The sequence below is a fragment of the Mchenga conophoros genome, linkage group LG6 (genome assembly GCF_057382185.1).
Source record: "Mchenga conophoros isolate Kocher_MC1m ecotype Shallow Benthic linkage group LG6, M_conophoros_male_GT1.1, whole genome shotgun sequence".
Lineage (NCBI taxonomy): Eukaryota > Metazoa > Chordata > Actinopteri > Cichliformes > Cichlidae > Mchenga > Mchenga conophoros.
Genome location: NC_140531.1, coordinates 23,315,759 through 23,331,851, shown reverse-complemented (window position 1 = coordinate 23,331,851; position 16,093 = coordinate 23,315,759).

Here is a 16,093-nt window from a genome sequence, read left to right as displayed (position 1 = left end):
CTATAAAACCATCCTGCAGGGAGCCATTCCCCGACGCTTTGTGAAGGGTTCACATGGACGCTGATCAGTGGTCATGAGAGTCTGTGTATGTGTCATGTAGTGGGACAGCTTTTAATCATTAATGCAGCTGTACTGTTTATGTGGTTGGAAGAAGTCACCTGGATGAGTGATGAAACGTTTTTTCACACTGAAAAACTTCCTGGGATTTCATTAGCTGGATTAATGCGCATGCATTTAAACAATGCATGAGCAACTTCCTTTATCTCTGATGGTCTATGAAATGAATTGATGTACCGTACTCATCACTTTCTTTAATGTTATTGACATTTACATTTCTGGTCAGCCAACAGCAGCTGGGAAACAAGTTAGTTTGAACACACTGCTTTAACACTGTAAACAGAAAGTGACATATTAAAGGATGATAGGGAGGGCTGTAGTTAAGGGATACTTTCTTCATCTTTTATTAATGATTCTTTTATTCCAAAATCCAGTGCTCTATCTTAGAGTGCTGCATATATTCACAGGCCTACTTTTTCAACTATTTAGAACATTTAAAAAAAAAAAAAAAAAAAAAAAAAAAAAAAAGACCAGATTTCCAGATGCTAAGATTTTCCTGGGGATTGAACAGAATCGACTGGATTAGAAGTGAGTACATCGCAGGGTCAGTTTAGGTCGAGGGATAAGTTAAAGAAATAATCCAGGGATGTTTGGACATTGACAAAGGATGTTGAAGATGGAGTTACCAGGTAGGAGAAAACGAGGATGACCTTGAAAAATATTTAGTGAACAAGGAGTCGCAGAGGGTTGGCGTGACGGGAGAGGATGTTGGGGATATGGTGAGATAGAAGCAGATGATCCGCTGTGGCGACCCCTAAAAGGAGCAGGAAGAAGAAGAAGATGAGTATGAATTTGGTGCCACTTCTATCAGGTACTAACAGGAAACTTCACACAGGCGCACCAAAAGTGCATCAGAGATTATAGAGATTATTCTTTGACTCTCAGTTTCTCTTGGATGGTCTGGTCAGAATTTGGAGTAAACAACAACATGAAAGCATGCATCCATCCTGCCTAATATCAATGGTCCAGGCTGGTGGTCTATTATTGCTGACCACGTCTGTCCTTTTATGGACAGCGTGTACTCATCTTCTCATTGCTATTTCTACAGGATAACACACCCTGTCAGAAAGCTCAGATCATCTCGGACTGGTTTCCTGAACATGACAGTGAGTTCACTGTATTCAAAAGGCCCCCACTGTCAGATCAGATCTCAATCAAATAGCAGCTTTGGTGGAACAGAAGGTTCTCGTTATTGATACGCAGCTGAAAAATCTGCAGAAATTGTGTGATGCTATCATGTTAACATGGACCAAAAACTCTGAGGACTCTGAATGTCCAGCATCTTGTTTAATCTATACTGTGACGAGTTAGGGTGGTTCTGAAGGCAAAAAGGGCATCCCGCCTGGTACTAGCAGGGTTTGATGAAATGGATGCTGACTGTACATCATCTAAACAGTAAGTCTCAATAAGCCCGAAGTGAAATCCCAGGGGAGGAACCATCTGACAGATGAGTCAAAGTTTGCCTCACCAGGTTTGTTACCATGATCTCTTTCAGGTTTGCACCAATGTCTTACAAGTTTGCCAAAAGCAGCCTCCAGAAGTCTCTGCCGAGCCTTGTGCCTGAGTATGTCAAACATAACAACCCAGGATTATGTGTAAGAACACTATAATCTGGAGTTTGCCAGTGCTCGGTTAATTAGTGATTCTAAATTGGTCGTGCGTAAGCATGAACAGTTGCTTCTCAGTGTGTTAGCCCTGTATTGGACTGGCAGCCTTTCCAAGATGGTGTCACATGCTGTGGGCTCCAGCAACGCCCTCCCACAACCCTAACTGGATAGGTGGTCAGGAGTGTGGATGGATGGATGTCTTTTTTTCTTTTTACACTGAGTTTACATAGAATGAAATGATGCATAAAATACATTTTCCATACCATTTATTTCAATTTGAGCTACAGTAAACTCACATCATTTACACAATTTTATGTCTAAAAGGGGCTTTAAACAGCTTAATAGAAACCAGACCTCCTCACAGTGGGAGTTTGAATGAAAATTTACAGTACCAGTCGGACAACAGGAACTCTAATTTGACAAACTCAGTACTGTTTAGCTCCCAGTTAGGGCCGCCATGACTGCTTTACAGCAGTTGCATCATTTTGTTTATAGTTTGGTGTAAAAACTACATTTTTTTTTTAAGTTACTGATCGGATTTGTGAGGGTGTGTGTGTGGGCTGCAGTAAATTGATCTTGGCTAAAATTTCAGTTATTTCTTTTATTCGTGCTACTTAACAACAGATTGGTGCACAAATGTTGGTGATGAGCAGTGTGTGTGTGTGTGTGTGTGTGTGTGTGCAAGAAGACAACGAAGAAAATGTCTGCTATTTTGCATTTTGAATGTGAACATTATTAGCGAGATTTTCGGTGCGTGTGTGTGTCGATGTTTGACTGTGAGAAAAAACAGGACGTGCGTTTGAGCAAAAGGGTGTGTTTTTGTTTATATGTGTTTATGCATATGTGCATGTGTGTGTATGTGTTCATCTGCTCGTTTGTGTGTGTGTGGTTGTTAGGGAAGGAGTGGCAGCCAGGATGCCTGTGGAAGGGGTGTGTGTGTGCGTGCGTGTGCGTGCGTGTGCGTGTGTGCATATGCATATGTGTGTGTGTGCAGAAAGCAAGGGAGAAAGTATGTGCCAGTGTTAGAGTATGTGTGTGTGTGTTAGTGTGTGTGCGTGTCTGTGTGTGTTAGAGTGTGTGTTAGAGTGTGTGTGTGTTACAGGGAGAGATAGAATGAGTCTGAGATAGGAAAATGTGTGTGTGTGTGTGTGTGTCTGTACTTGTGCGCATGTCTGTGTGTACTTGCACATCCGTGTGCATTTGGGTGTATGTGTGTCTGAGAGAGACAGTGTGATGAAAAAAGAGAAGAGGAGAGGGCAGGAGAGAGAGAGAGAGCAAGTGTGTGTGTGTGTGTGTGTGTGTGTGTGTGTGTGTGTGTGTGTGTGTGTGTGTGTGTGAGAGAGAGAGCAAGAGACACAGACAGGGAGACAGACAGAGAGACAGAGAGGGAGGGGAGAGACAGAATGTGTGTATGGGTGTGTGCTTGTGAATGTGTGTGCAGTAGTGTGTGTATGCCTGTGTGTGCAGTTGTGTATGTGTGTGTGGCTATGTGTGAGTGAGAGAAGCAGAGCAAGAGAGGGAATGTGTGTGTGTTTATGTGAGAGAGTGAGTGAGTGACTGAGTGAGTGAGTGAGTGAGTGAGCGAGTGAGTGAGTGTGGATATGTATGTGTGCGTGCATGTGTGTGTGTGTGTGTGTGTGTGTGTGTGTGTGTGTGTGTGTGTGTGTGTGTGTGTGTGTGTGACAGAAAGAATGGGGGAGGGGTGTATAAGGGAGACGTGTACATGTGTGTGTTTGTGTGAAAGGAAAGAGGGAATGTGTGTGTGTGTGTGTGTGTGTGTGTGTGTGTGTGTGTGTGTGTGTGTGTGTGTGTGTGTGTGTGTGTGTGTGTGAGTACGGCTGCGTAGGAGGGAATGTGCGTGCACTTGTGTGTGTTTGTGTGATTGTGTGTGTGCATGCTTGTGTGTGATGTGTGTGTGCATGCTTGTGTGTGATGTGTGTGTGCATGTGTATGTGTGTGTGTCTGACAGAGACGGAGGGGGAGGGGTGTGTGCGGGGAGAGCTAGGAGCAAGCTCTGCAAATGGTGTTTGTGTGTCTGTGTGTGTCTGCATGTGAGTGTGTGTGTGTGTGTGTGTGTGTGTGTGTGTGTGTTACAGCAGCACAATATGTGCCTGTGCTGAATGAAAGGGAAATGAATGCAGTGTGTGTGCTGTGGAAGAGGGTGTGTGTCCTTTATTGGAGCTCTGTGTGTGTGTGTGTGTGTGTGTGTGTGTGTGTGTGTGTGTGTGTGTGTCTGTGTGTAGTTTATAAGGGCTGTATAACTGTGTGTTGCTGTACATGTGCACAGCTTGCACGTGGTTGTGAATGTTTGTCTTTAGTAAGGATTGTGTAGCTGTGTGTGTCAGCGTGAGTACATATGTGTGTGCTCGCATGTTTGTGTGTACGTGAACACACGCACACTTATTGGAGGTATTGGTGCGGGTGATGAAGTGTTCATGATAGTGTGCACACGCAAACAGAGCAGAATTACAATTAAACCCAACTCATTCAGCAGCTCCCAGATCTCCATACATTTCCTCTCACATCCTTCTTCTTCTTCTTATCTTATCTCAGCTCTGCATCATCTTCTAGCCTCTTGATGACTGTTAAATCCTCCCGTGTGTCTCAGGAATTATACTCTAACTGTGCGGGATCTTCATCACTGTCTGTAAATACTGGGAAGTGGCACTTTTCATTTTTTCTAGAACAAACTTTTATAGTAAGTCTGCTTTAAAAAAATGTTTTCATCAGTGTTCACCGGAGGTGCTCGTGCAGGTTAACAGGTGCAGAGGCGCAGCTGGCTTGTTTGTGTTAACTTCTCATATTTGTTAAATTTGTTTGTGATGTCAGCTTTGGTTCTGTACGGCAATTGTGGATAAGGGATCATGTATTATCAGCTGATTAGCCCACAGTGCCAACTCGTGGAGCACATACAGCCTAATTTCATCTCAACTAAAGCTATTGGCTAATAACATTTTATTTTTTTTGCGAAAAGACGTTTAACTACACACCCAATTCCTGACATGTCCACTCATCCATCCATCCATCCATCCATTCATCTTCTGCTGCTTATCCAAGTGAAAACACCTTAACTAGGAGGTGCATATGACATATCTTGATCAAACTCAGACTACCTTAACTGCCTCCTTTTGATGTGGAGTGGGAGCCCAGCCACCCTTTGGAGGAACCTCATTTCTGTTGCTTGTATCCATGAGCTCATGAGGATAGGTGAGAGTGGGAATGTAGACTGACTGGTAACACTGGATTTTTACTTCTGTGTTAAATCTACACTGTGGGTATGTTGACACTGTGAACCCTCCTGAAACCCTACACCTGAACTTCCCTAGAGATGCAACCGCATGTCGCCGATAAAGGCGGCGAGCGCAGTTGCTGAGCTTTTGCAGACATGTGACCATTAAAAACATGACATTAACTCATTTTGGGCCTCAGTCAGTCACGCAGGCCTGCAGACTGGTCAGCAACCCTCTTGCAACCACCTGTTGCTAGAAAAAACGTGTGTCCTCCAACTGTTTGGCAAAATGCTCCTTGTGATTGCTTTGGTTGTCAGCATGTTGCAGTTTAAATGAAAGTGATGGTGTTGTCTACAGCCCCTCACCAGCTACTCTCTGAGCTGTAGTGAAACTGTGAAAAGTGTGACACAAGCTGGGAATGGAAACCGTTTGCCTTTAAAGTAAAAGTTGCACTTTTTCAAACACATTAGCTGCAGCACTTGGACATAGTCCTTTCCATTTCCAATTGACGTTGCATTCATTTCAAAGTTTACTACCAGTCGGCTAAAAGTTAGCTAGTACTCGCAGACAAACATAAAAAAGGCAGTTGAAATCTGGTAGCAACCAATGCCAACACTAGGTGGTTTCTAATGCAGCACCTTTCAAACAATTTCCCCCCACCTCCATCAACCACTCCAACCAGCCAGGGAATACATGCTTCCCTAGCATTGGTGGTTGTATCACATCCAGTATGACCCCAGAAACCATACATTTTAAAATACCTCTTAATTTTCACACACTGTAAAGAAAGTAAATCGAAGAAACGGCGCAGCATGTTTCATTGGGCTTATCTATTCAAGGACATGAAGTATTTTATCCTGTAATTACAAAAAAAAAAAAATATCTGTGAATTCACAGACAGTGTCTCTGTTCTTTACTGTGTAAAAAAGTTAAATTCTATTTTAAATATTGGGGGGAAAAGGAAACTAATACTAACAATAAAAAAAGATTTTGCTCTTACCTTCTTACTTTGTCATATGACAGGTCATGGATTAGGTCTTTGTGAAAAATAAGAGAGTAAAAGTGAGAAAAAAAGAGGTAAAGATCAGAAATTAGTCTTTGAAATTTTCACATTTTCTAAAGACATCAACTGGGCCAGATTGGACCGGTTGATGGGCTGGTTCAGGGCCACGGGCTTTGTGTTTGACACCCTTGGATTAGGCTTCTTGTTAAACAGCTGTAGTTGATGACAGTACCAACTATTTCAGATTAAATCATGCTTTTCAATAAACTATGCAAAGGGAAAATTCATTTTGAAATCATCAATTCCTGTACATTCCTTACATTTTTACTTCCCATATTTAATGCTTTTCCTTCCTTGTCCCTCGTCAGGTTCACATGTTCTCAATCAACTGAATTCGCTAATGTTAGCACCAGGCTAAGCGGTCACATGAAGGTGGTTTTGACCTTGATAAAGCAACCCAGGGTTCATCCACCTAGCTTCGAGCATGTTCAATAACGGGTGGTTTTGGCAGTATGTGGCCAGTCACTGGGAGCAACACATCTGATTTTAAATCCATCTGCCATTTTCTTAGAAAAACATGATGAGGTTACACACATAATACAGATTGAAAGCAACACAGCTGCTGCAAACAAACAAACCAATGGTATGAATGCCTGTAACAGGAAAAGCACTGTGCAGTAGTATAGTATTAAGAGTGCTATATGAATGTGTGAGTGCTTTAAGTGCTTTGCTCAGTAAGACTGCAAAAGAGCCGCTTTATTAATAAATTGCAAAAAATCTGAAGCTAACAAAGAGAGTTGTTGAAAACGCTAACTGTGCAAGTTAACAGAATATCAGTGCTCAGGAGAATTATTCCATTAAGTCAAATGTTTAGATGTGCTGTAGATGTGTCAGGTTTTGTTCTCTGAGCTGCAGTCTTGGCAGAGTGAGAGAAAAGAGGCTTATTCTACATGAAAACTTGATATAAACATGGATTTAGGATCATATATTAATGCTTATAGAACAATAAAAAGGTGGAACCCCCTGCTGCCTGCTCAATGAATCCGAGGGGCCCTCCAGAAATGATGATGCTATTTTCTGGAAAATTGCTTGTTTAGGAGGTGATGTCATACCTGTTGATCTCTAATCTCAAGCAATCTGCTCCAGAGTAGGTTAGGTCTACAGGGTAAGTTACCATGGTGATGTTTGGCATATGTAAGAAGTGAACAGCCTTTAGCTTTAACCCCAAGTTAAGAGTGAAGTTACATGGATATTCCCAAATCGTGCTCTATAAAACAGGAATCAGCTTCCTTTTGTGTTTATAGACAGTGCAAACATCCAGCCATTCCTTGTTTTTTTCCCAGTGATTTCCTACTGGAGGTTATGTCCCCAGTTCTGAGTTGATAATGTTTGTACTCTAATTTGATCTTTTTTTGTGCCTGAATTTTTGGCATGATTTTTGCTTATTCCCTGCCACAATGTGTTTGAACCTTGAACTTAAACAAAGTGGTGGGCTTTTGAATTTCAGTCACATGAAACCTCAAAAACAAAACAATCAAAGCACTGGACATCAAAACAACAGAGTTTTCAGTCTCTAGCAGAGACGAGTTTTCATTTTACAAGCAACCAAGGATCTTCACACAGCATGGGGGTAATAAATTGCCAGTGTGCTTGTACAACTTACAAACGGGCATTTTAAGTATTCAAAAATTAAGCTACTTGGCTCAGACCACTGGGGAATTTGTATGCAGGACTAACTTTTCCCCTCCTATTTAGCTAGGCTAACATGATATGTTTTCCACAAGAAAGGGGCGATATGGCAGTAATAGTGCCGACGCAGACCACATACAGTCAGCTCTATGATTGGCAAGAGACCCAAAACACCAACAACAAGGCAAAGAAGCAGACAAGCTCCCGTTCACACATGTAATATATTGAAGGGGGCTTATTAAGCGGATAAATTAAGTGATTAAAAACAATGCATCCCATGGCACAGGTGCACTCATAGAGGATATTATATTTGTATCATCAGCATGAAAGCCCATGTCGGTACGGAGTTTAATCACTATTGATTATCTTTTAGATGCAAATATAATATTAAATTATAAAAATAACAGCTGAATGCAAATCCCATCTAACACAAACCACCAAAGCTCAGCGGGGTTTATAGAAATGAACTGTTAACTGTCTCAGCTTAAAACAGGCAATCTTCCTCATCAGGCACTATGCAAATCACCATGCATACGGCTAACGACTAGTTTAGCACTCTGAGTTAGGGGGTAGTTTACTGTGGAACTTTCAGTTTGTCTTCACAGGTGTTGAAGTAAGTCATGGTTACTTAGCATGATGATGGATAGAAGGCCATAACCGCACCGTCTCCAGTAGCAACTGCTGCACTGTAACGTAACATCAGTTTAATAAACTCACAAATTAAAAACAAAAAACCTGTTACACAATCGACCATGTGGCTGAAACAGATTCAGAGATGACTGACCACTTTATTAGGTACACCTCTTCACCTGCACCTTAACGCAAAAATCTAAGTGTTTGTGTGTGTGCACATGGCAGCAGCTTAATGCATTTAGTCATGTAGAGATGGTCAAGACGACCTGCTGGACTGAGCATCAGAATGAGGCGGAGAGGTCATTTAAGTGGTGCCAGACGGGCTGGTCTGAGTATCTCAGAAACTGCTGATCCCCTGGGATTTCCCCACACAACCATCTCTTGGGTTTACAGAGAATGGTCTGAAAAAGAGAAAATATCCAGTGAGTGGCAGTCCTCTGGGTGATTTTATTTTTATTTATTTTTTGTCAGTGGTCAGAAGAGAATGGCCAGACTGCTTCAAGTTGATAGCATGGCAACAGTAATTCAATTAACCTCTCATGACAACCAAAATATCCTGAAGAATATCAGAGAATGCACTTCATATCAAACTTTGAAGATGATGTTCTACAGCAGCAGAAGATCACACCAGGTGCAACTCTTGTCAACATTTCTGTTTTACTGTAGGGCCTTTATCTTACAATATAAAGCACCTTAAGGGGAGCTAAATTGAACTGAATTAAGAACAGGAAACTGAGGCTACAATTCACACGAAAAAATCTATGAGGAATGTTTCCAGTACCTTGTTAAACACTATCATGAATTCTTCAAGTGTCCATTTATTTGTTAAGAAAGTTGATTCGTGTCATGCCATATTTAGTCATATTTTTCATACTGTGTTGCATACTCACTGTCACACTTTACTTTAGCTTCTCTGTTGATTCAGTGATCTACGTTTTCTTTAACCTCCTAAGACCCGAACTCTTCCACGGCATGCATTTTTAATTTCTCTTTGATATTTGGGCATATTGGGGCTGGATGAATGTAAAAACAAAGAATTACCAGATTTTTTTTAACCTTATTTTTGTTTTTAAGAAAAATAAGAGCCACATATGAGAATATTCATTTAAAATTTTGATAGAACAGTAGCAGCATAATGTCCTCATAAGTGGAAATCAGGCCCTTGTAGAGCAAAATTGAGTATTTTGATCTAAATGAGGTCCTGGAGGTTAAATCAAACACCAGTTTAACAGATACAAATCAAGATAAACCCAGACAGCACCTAAAAGGTATGCAAAATATGTTTTTTTAATTGAATTAAAATTATAAGACATCTGTGTGAATGTGCGAATGAATGTGAGTGTGAATGGTTGTCTGTCCCTGTGTGTTGGCCCTGCGACAGACTGGCGACCTGTCCAGGGTGTACCCCGCCTCTCGCCCTATGACAGCTGGGATAGGCTCCAGCGCCCCCCGCGACCCTGAAAAGGATAAGCGGAAGCGAATGGATGGATGGATGGATCTTTCACTCATATAAGTTTACACCACATATGCATGACTCTACAGCTTTCATGAACCATATGAAATAAAATATCAAATAACAAAGCTTTATATATACAGCTTTCTCATTTGGCTTGTCTCTACCTCCAAGTGTCCCCATTTACACTTTTACTGCCAAGCATCTGCACATTATTCTTTTCACTAAAACTGCATTTGCTTGATTTGTGCTTCTGAGATTTGCAGTTATCTCTTTACATCTAGCTGACCTCTTTTTGTTGAACTAAGCCAGAAGCTTGAACCCTTTCCTCAGCTCCCCTCCTTGTGTCACCATCCCTCCCACCTACAATACTACAAGAAGAACCATGAGGATTTCTGGTAGCAGACATGTCAAAATATGAAACATCCTTGTTTCAGAGCCACATTTTAAAGCGATGTTACTTTAGTATACTGCCACTTTTAAATACAGACGGAGCAGTTATTTGCAGTGTCCTGCTCCCACCAGGATGTGTACATTTCACCTGTGTGTCTTGTGTGTCACAAGGGAAAAGACTTCCGTAGTGAGCAGTGCAGGAAGCCCGACTAGACTTGGCTCAAATGCATAAATCAGCATCATTAATATTCCATTAAATTTTCATATATTTAATGAAAACATAATTTAAGAGCTAGGTCTGATCTACTTCCTTTTTACATGTTTAAGCTGGTGTTTGGCAAAAATGGAGGATCATCCACAAAGTCTTCCTCAATGTTTTTCTATTGCTGAGTTAAAAAGACAATTACAAGACTTAAAATTTTACTTTACACATTCTCGTATCCAAAGAAATTGACATACATTCCTTAGCAGATCTTTTTAGGTAAATACAACAATAAATATGACATGTTAACAAAAATCCAAAATGCAGAAGAAATGCGTGAAAAACTAAGTACATGATTACTGCTTTTACAAGAATTAAGAATGTGCGCATAGCATGATCTTATGATCATAGAGAATTAAGTGTTGATGTCCATTAGTATACAAAGGGTTATAAATCCATTTGTAAACAATTTAAAGTTCAACATTTTGCAGTAGGAATGATTATCTAAAAGTTGAAAAAACACTTAAGACAGTTGCCAGTCTTCCCAGGAACGAATATCCCAATAAATTCACCCCAAGTACAAAGTGTACAATGTTCAGAGAAACTGCAAAAACTGCAAAAAAAACCCAAACAAAAAACCTCTCAGACTCTACAGGGAGTGCATAATTATTAGGCAAGTTGTATTTTTGAGGAATAATTTTATTATTGAACAACAACCATGTTCTCAATGAACCCAAAAAACTCATTAATATCAAAGCTGAATGTTTTTGGAAGTAGTTTTTAGTTTGTTTTTAGTTTTAGCTATTTTAGGGGGATATCTGTGTGTGCAGGTGACTATTACTGTGCACAATTATTAGGCAACTTAACAAAAAACAAATATATACCCATTTCAATTATTTATTTTTACCAGTGACACCAATATAACATCTCCACATTCACAAATATACATTTCTGACATTCAAAAACAAAACAAAAACAAATCAGCGACCAATATAGCCACCTTTCTTTGCAAGGACACTCAAAAGCCTGCCATCCATGGATTCTGTCAGTGTTTTGATCTGTTCACCATCAACATTGCGTGCAGCAGCAACCACAGCCTCCCAGACACTGTTCAGAGAGGTGTACTGTTTTCCCTCCTTGTAAATCTCACATTTGATGATGGACCACAGGTTCTCAATGGGGTTCAGATCAGGTGAACAAGGTGGCCATGTCATTAGTTTTTCTTCTTTTATACCCTTTCTTGCCAGCCACGCTGTGGAGTACTTGGACGCGTGTGATGGAGCATTGTCCTGCATGAAAATCATGTTTTTCTTGAAGGATGCAGACTTCTTCCTGTACCACTGCTTGAAGAAGGTGTCTTCCAGAAACTGGCAGTAGGACTGGGAGTTGAGCTTGACTCCATCCTCAACCCAAAAAGGCCCCACAAGCTCATCTTTGATGATACCAGCCCAAACCAGTACTCCACCTCCACCTTGCTGGCGTCTGAGTCGGACTGGAGCTCTCTGCCCTTTACCAATCCAGCCACGGGCCCATCCATCTGGCCCATCAAGACTCACTCTCATTTCATCAGTCCATAAAACCTTAGAAAAACCAGTCTTGAGATATTTCTTGGCCCAGTCTTGACGTTTCAGCTTGTGTGTCTTGTTCAGTGGTGGTCGTCTTTCAGCCTTTCTTACCTTGGCCATGTCTCTGAGTATTGCACACCTTGTGCTTTTGGGCACTCCAGTGATGTTGCAGCTCTGAAATATGGCCAAACTGGTGGCAAGTGGCATCTTGGCAGCTGCACGCTTGACTTTTCTCAGTTCATGGGCAGTTATTTTGCGCCTTGGTTTTTCCACACGCTTCTTGCGACCCTGTTGACTATTTTGAATGAAACGCTTGATTGTTCGATGATCACGCTTCAGAAGCTTTGCAATTTTGAGACTGCTGCATCCCTCTGCAAGATATCTCACTATTTTTGACTTTTCTGAGCCTGTCAAGTCCTTCTTTTGATCCATTTTGCCAAAGGAAAGGACGTTGCCTAATAATTATGCACACCTGATATAGGGTGTTGATGTCATTAGACCACACCCCTTCTCATTACAGAGATGCACATCACCTAATATGCTTAATTGGTAGTAGGCTTTCGAGCCTATACAGCTTGGAGTAAGACAACATGCATGAAGAGGATGATGTGGACAAAATACTCATTTGCCTAATAATTCTGCACTCCCTGTATACTCAGATTCTATAGTTAGCATGTTAAAGTTAATGGCAGTACATTAGAAAAAGGCTGTGTCAGTACAGCTTGGGCTTGCTGGAACAATGTGCTTTGGACAGACCAGACCAAGGTGGAGATGTTTGGTCAGAATGCACAGCACCACGTTTGGAGAAAACTAAAAACGTCATATCACCATATACATCTCATATCAACCGTAAAGTGGTGGAAGGATGATAATTTGGGCTTGTTTTAGGCACCTTGCGGTCACTGAGTCAACCATAAATTCCTCTGTATACTAAAACATTCTAGAGTCAGATGAGAGGCCATCTGTCCCACAGCTAAAGCTTGGTCCAAACTGGATCATGACACAGGACAATGATCCCAAACATAGCAGCAAAGCATTGAGGCAAGTGATGCAGTCAAAATTCAGATCTCAGCCTGACTGAGGTGACTGATAGGCTTCATCTACACCTATCCTAACTATTTTTAAGGAAGTCTGGATTGTTTTAAATCCTGAGGTTATCCTGGATATAGTTTTGACTGTTGTTTGTGATTAAGGTCAGTGGGTTGTGTTGTTCCTGTGTATATTGTTTTTCGATTTTGTTATGATGTGCACATCTCTGTGGTAGAGCTGTAATGCCATCTGGTGGGTCTGGAGTCTGTTTTTGTGACAGCATTTATTGTGTTATATGTTAGATATCCAGCTTTTCTTTTGTATGTTGTATGTTTTCTCTCCCAAATTTAGTGATGGCTTTTTGGGTGTGTTGCATTACAAACAGTCTGACCTGTTGTCTTTAAGGGATACCCATAAACCTGAGGGTGTTGTTATTTTACAGTGGTTTGTCTCACTTTAGTTTTCTGAGTGGGTAATTAGTAGTAGAACTCTAATTTTTATTGCATAATTGCGGCTGCCTTTTATAGTTCTATTTAATTTCCTCAGAGAAACGTTCAAATAGGTGCTAAATAACATAGCTTTTGAACTTTTTTAACATTGACCATTATGTGTTGGTGGTGGTGAAGAGGTTGGTTAAAATACCTGCCTTATTGTAGAGTCCAGATGATGCATGCAGATCTTTCTTCTATATTAGAGAATAAAAATAATTATTTGTGAATTCATACACTCATCACATCTCGTTTAAGTACTCTGGTCTAATTGGACCTATTAAATGGCCAAGCACATGAGATAAACTGTATCGGTTTGCTAATTGATTACTGCTATATATCGCAGAGAGAACTTCAAAGTAGGAGAAGCTGCTAGTTTTAAAGGTACATTCCCATTGAAGAGTTGTTTATTTAATATCTTCAGTTTTCTTAACATAGAAATTCTTGGATAAATAAACATTGCTGTAGTTTGTTTTACAGACACACGTCAGTCTCAGTTATGCACTTGCCAAGGCTCATGACTGCATCTTGCACAACTGTGACGCAATCATAATAAAATCTGTCTACAGACAGACAAAAATCTAAACACCCGCCAAAGTACTCAAAACAGCCTTTGTGGCAGTCTCTGCTAGAGTATGTAATCCCAGGACCACAGTTTGGAGCGATGACACATACACAGACACACAAACTCAGAGTTGCAGAGCGAAAGCACAACCATCTAATCTGCCATTGAAGCAGTTAGACTGAATCAACACCGGCTTCGTGTTCAAAGCCTTCATCACAAGCAGCTCTTTGCCTCTCAGCTCTGTGTCCTCCAGGTGAGGTTAGGTGTCAGGAGCTGCTTAAAGACAAACCTGTCCATAACAAAGGTTAATAGTAACGTCATGTCACGCAAGATGCCTTTTTGCGATCTGCTGCGGAAGAAGATGAACAAATGCGAATACGAAGAATGGCTTACGTGAAATAATTTGAGCACATCCTCTTTTCCTCCTGGGGTGTGGCAGTGCCAGGTAGGTTTTCCCACAGATTTTTCACAGTTCCCTCCTCCATTTTCATGCTGAGTTTTCAATCACAGGACAAAAAGCATTTGCTTTTGCTTTGGCTTTATTTTCTGAGAAAAATATTCTCCAAATGTTCTCCAAATTCCTCTCTAACTGTTATCGCTCACAAATTTACTTGGAACAAGACATGAGGTGGCACACGTTTCATTTCATGTACCCAGTGAGTGGTTTCAGTAGGTGATGATAGCTCATTGTGGTAGTTAGAAGGGAAAAATTGTGTTTTTATGTCTGTCTTGATTGAATTGATGAGACATATGATGAAGAGCAATAAATTAAAAAAGGCTTAACAGCTAACCTCAATGGACTGAGATAGGCCTATGTTAGGAAATGTTGTACAAAAACCTATTTATATTGCTTTAAATCATTGAGAATAGAAAAACAGCATCGTATTAGTCAAAAATCAGGTCACAAAACTCTTTTTAAAACTTACAAGCTTTCTCTTTGTCCCTTTTTATTTCATCTACCAGATGTGCTGATATTTTTGCATACCCACAACTGATGCAAATCACACTGACAGTTCGTTGTGCAGTTTTGGAAAATATCTTCACAGCTCCAAAATAATGATTGCTGCTCACCCTGTGAACTTTGCTAGTGCTTATGGCAGGCAAAAATAATCCACATTAATACTTTGGTCCACCACATGGGTCTAAATGCCAATTAATTAACTATTAAAATGAGCTAGAATATTGAATTATTCTCTATAATAATATGAAATCAGAGGTTTTAATATTTAATTTGTTATTATCTGTATGATTAAGGGTGGGTCAACCAGTAAAGACTGCTGTGGGACACTGAAGCACAGAGATTAGCCTGTAAAATACTGACAACACAATAAGCTCATAAATGGTAAAACAAGCAAATAATCATAATTTTTAAAAAGTCGACAAGAAAGCAAAGAAAAGCTACCTTGTTGTCAACGAGCATCATATGCACAGTATGTTACAAAGACAAAAATAATGAGGAATAGTTTTACACTTATTTTGTTTGATTGGGCTCAGTTGAATGGACCTCTGAGTTTACTATCACCATGCCGTTTCCATCTATCAGGCAATCCCTCCCCCATGTATGCTTGAAAGGAAGTAACGGGTGATCTGGCATCAGAATACAACGATCCTCATAAAGACTTAAGATAATAATATAATCCATATTATTGATCTTATTGAGCAACATGTATGAATGTTATAAAACCTTTTTCTTCCATTTTACTTACTTACTATTTGGCACATTAATAAATTGTTTCAATAGCTACAGCTCTGTTTCTGAAAAAAAGAAGACATTTTGTAAAATGTAAATAATAAACAAATCAACCAAAAGCTGTTTTTAAATGGAAAAACATTAAATAAGGTGTTGATACTGAGACTATGAAAGTTTGCATCAGTGGACACAGTGAGGGTGTGGTGTACCATTAATTATAAATAGTGCATACAATTTTTTGAGCAACATATGCTGTCATCTATTAAAAGTGTGGTAAAATGGTCTGCAGTCCAGATGGGTCACCCAGTGAAAACATCTGGAATGTTATAACATGGAAAAGAGAAGTTAGTCCCACAGCTATTAAACAACTAAGATAAATATAAATCAAACGCTTGGAATTTGTTGCTAAAAGAGTTGATGCAACACAAC